Genomic DNA, 4,546 nt, shown 5'->3' on the forward strand with positions numbered 1-4,546 from the left:
GCCGCATGTATTCGTGCCGCAGCGAATTCACGCTGACGATCAGGCTTTCGGGCGGAGGCCGCGCCAGCGGCGAGATCCGAGCAATGCGTCGTCGAGTCACTTGTCAGGAGTGAACGCAGAGTTCTGGCAGGCGGGCAGCTGGGGCATCATTAGAGCGAGCAGCCGCGCAACACCACGCTGCAGATGCTCCCTGTTCTTGTTAGGGGGCATCAGACATGAGAGCTGAAGAGGGGGAGGAGGAGAGGGGGCGACTTTTCTCCAAGCAAATCCGAACGAGAGGGTTAAGGCAATGTCACCGAGAGCAGAGGTTATCTATTTATAAATCTCTCTCTGTGTCTGTTCACCACTGTGAGCCTTTATCCGACATTTGAGCCCTAATTGGACAGTTCCACGCTTCCACGGGTTCCCCGAAGCCAGGTCAGCTCTGCTGTGACCTCTAGGAGAAAATGAACCCTACAGCTAAATGTAACCCTGACCTCCACCAGAGTCTTTGAAACATCTGATGATCAGCATTCATTACTTCTAGCTATCGCTTATAGAATGGCCTGAACACACTGTGCTTAAACGTTATAATCTTATATCTACTTATATAATATTCATAATAATAAACAGGCACACTGATTTGCTAAATGCTTAATGCATCTTTGAGCTCGCCTCTTATTATAACACAAATTTCTGATGTGTTCCAGCATCACGGACAGCTTAATTCTTATGATTCACAGCCGACACTGGTCCTTTTGAGCATTTGTTTGGGCATTACATTGTGAAGAGATAAAGAGAAAGGGCGAGCCACTGAGGAGAGGCTGTTAGTGTCGTCGGCTGTATTAATACGGCGGGGATGAGCTTCAATGGAGAGATCCATCAGATTGATCGCGCATCCCCGAAGGCCTCAAAGTGGAGGACTTGAAGTTAATGTCACTCAGATAAGGCAAAAGAAACCCTTTTTATTTTATATGTTGGTAGAATATAACCAGTTCAGTCTGAGGCTTTCGCGCGCCGCCCTCTGATTCGTGTGGGTCGAGTCTGCCATTCCTGAAACTCTCCCAGGTGATCCGCCTGAGACGCCTCTGAGCCTCCGTCGGGATCATAACAGCCCTGTCAGCATGTGATTTCCATAACTGTGAAGGTCACCGCCTTCAGCTCGTGAGCTACCAAAAATCCACGAATAGCAAAAACAATCACTGTCACTAGCAGAGCCGCTGCACCTCTGACAAGAGGACATGATGAAACTAAATCTCCTCCGTGTCTCTTTATGGGGACAAATGACTGATACTTTTTTATGTAAATACTGGATACAATGAATGCAGATAAAATATACTTAAATAGACTTTCCCAATTACACCTCAGTCCCTTAAACTAGTAAAAAAACTCTCAGAGGAAAAATTTCCACTTTGAGAAAAACATCATTATAACATGAGTCATCCTTTTAATTCTCTCTGCTCTGTAACGACTGAAGTCTTGAACCACAACTGTCTTTAATGTTCGCTTCAATACTGATGCGGAAGATGCTGATGAGATTTTAAGTGACCTTAAGGTACTCAGAAGTACGTCACTCACCTTACGGCAGCTCAACCGCACGAAGAAGAAGGTTACGTTGTTATTCGTAAAGGATCTGCGACATCGATCCCCGAGGCTTCTGCCTCCCGACTGAGGAGAATGAGATTATATTTGTGTTGCTCAGAGCATCAAGAGATTACATTTGAAAAACTTTTTGCAGGATCAATGCCCAGAAGACCGAACAACCCACATCCTGCTGTCACCACATCTCACTATTTTATCCCACATGTAAAAACTACAGATATTTATGCAAAGTCTGAGGATTATCCTAAAAACACACACCAATGCATCCCTCTCGCCTATTTGGCTGAAGGCAAAAGCGTCTGCTTTCTCAAAACCTCAACAAATGCAACTAATACTAACCGCACGGCACGGATACCGCTGGAGGAAAGTGAGAAGAGGTGTCTTGTCATTTGGCTGATCTGATACGCAGATTACAGAATAATACAAAAGGACACTTAACAACATACTAAGTATCATCTAAAGTAACATGGACGAGATAAATAGACACACACAAACCTACAAAAGGAGCAATTTTAATCCAACTGACTAAATGTTTTTGAAGACCCAAAAAACACAAATGCAGAAAATCATGTGGAATGTTTTCTACAACATGATAATGTTGTAACGCTGCAGCAAACAGCGACTGCGTCTAGTGCTCAGTGCGCTCTCTGCCCATCTAAACCGCTGCCTCTTATTAGATTTCGCCCATAAATAATTGATGACTTTGCACCTCCCCCGTCGCCTTCAATCTCTCCCTTTTTTTTTTTTTTCACTCTCAACCTCCCCGTCAGCCGCGGAACAGGACTCTCAAGGTTGAACAATGTGATTCTCTACGCCTGCGTGTGAGTTTGTGTCATGAAACAGAGAGCAGAGATCACAGGAGCGAACCGGCGTGAGAAAAGAGAAACAGCACAACGGTCCAGTTTATCTAGAAGATTAGAACAGATGACACATGTATGATCTGCTGGCAGCAAGTGGGTCACAGCGCAGGACGCACAATACACCGACTTTGTTACCCGAGACGAACGGATATGTTGGAGACAATGGAGACGATGGGCTCAAGCGCATTGCCTTTAGTTCTCCTGCAGTGACAGGTCGCAGGTCAGTGGACGTGTGCGCGCGTTCTGTCTCCTCGGCGTCGGCGAGCGTCTCCACTGGCGATGGTTATCGGCTCCAGTCACCCGACCTGCAGAGGAGAGAAAACCTACAAATGTGCGCTGTGGGCTTCTGACAGGAATTATCGCGGAAGAACAAGCTGGCACTCAGGTCATCAGAGCCGTGAATCCTTCCAAGCACAGAAATTACATTCTAATTACAGAAATATGTTACTTGCATTAAAGAATTAGGTGGTTGAAATGAACCGACAGGTCGACGCCACAACAATCGTTTCCTCAGACCGGTGATTTCCACCACGGGAGGGAGATAAAAATGAAGAAATATCGTCAAGCTGTGTTTTAATTTGGCAGGCATTACGCTCACAGTGATCCGTGACACCATCTGCTGTCCTGGTCCTCTCTCCCTTTCACACACACTCACTTCCTCTGGCACACTTTTCTTTATTTATTCATTCACAGCTCAGAATGTCAGTCACACGTTGGGTCAAAGTCTGTGCCGGCCGAGTGGATGCTGAGAGAATACGAGCGTGATGAAGCTGACAGGGAGAGTGTGTGCGGCTGAGGGGGGAAAGGAGACCATAGACTCTTTATCGACAATGACATTATCATGCATATTATTAAACACATAGATTCCAAAGTCACTTGAGTTGTTCTTAGTGGTCTGTGGGGTTTCTTCTGGAGCAATATTTTATGAATAATGTTATAAAAAAAGTCGATGTTTCCTTGGAGGGCGATAAGTGAGCGTTAAGAAGCAGTGGGAGTAATGAAATATTTAGAAAAATACATTTCAAGAGCTCAAAGAGCAAACGTTGGTCCACAGACTCACTGGGGTAAAAGCACCATGTCTGTGTACCGAGGTCTGGATACACTTTGTGGTACCTGCAGGGGTTTTTGTTTAAGTCACAGAACCGAAACGAAAATACCCTTTAATGGGACCTTTAGTCTTTCATTTCCAATCATTCTCTGTGTTTGTGCGTCTGTCCATGCTGATGAAAACACGGCGCATACTAGAAATCCCTGGAAATTTGTTTCAACTCAGCCGACGAAGTGGAGGATTTAAGCTACAACGGAGCACGCAGCATGTCAGCGTGACTGCAGGCCTAGAATTTGATCCAGATTATTCTCTTCCCCTGGAATGTTTTGTGCTGATTTGATAATCTTCCGTCACTCAATATGTGAGAGCTGCCTGTGCATCTGTTTTTTAAACCCCCTTTTAAAAGTCAATAGTGTCACCTGAATGATGCCACTCAATGGTGACCCTCACTGCTTTTGTCTCATCTTACCATGCAGTGGTTAATCATTCCAATTCATTTGCAAAGTGTTGACATAATGAAAGCTCTGCTGGGCCTCTTAATTGATCTAATCTATTTGATTCCATTTATTAAATCATTAAGCATTTTCCAAAACTACACTGCGCATTTCATACAGTTTGATTTTCCTGCGTATGATTGCACACAATGATGATATTATTTTTTTACATTCTAATGGAGCACACAAATTTGTGTTACGCACATTAATATCTCAGTCATTTGCAGTCCTCTAGTGGTTGAAGACTCAAAGTGACTCAAAGTACCAAAACCAGTGTTGCGGAGAATGATGTGCCGTTGCAAAACGAACATCTCACACTTCTATAATTATAAGCTTGTGTTAATTAAGTTTCATCGCCTCTGACGACTGTCTTAACACCCCCAACCTGAAGGCACACATTCTATATATAACAGAGGTAATAAATATAGAATTCATGATTACTCTAATCAATAGTCCACACGCTTCCCTGATGATGTATTTCTATGCAGGAAAAATACTGATACTGAAATAAAGCTAAATATATATACAGTTGTGGACGTACGGGTTCAGATTAAAGTAACACT

The sequence above is a fragment of the Gasterosteus aculeatus genome, chromosome 14 (assembly GCF_964276395.1).
Source record: "Gasterosteus aculeatus chromosome 14, fGasAcu3.hap1.1, whole genome shotgun sequence".
NCBI classification, from domain to species: Eukaryota; Metazoa; Chordata; class Actinopteri; order Perciformes; family Gasterosteidae; genus Gasterosteus; species Gasterosteus aculeatus.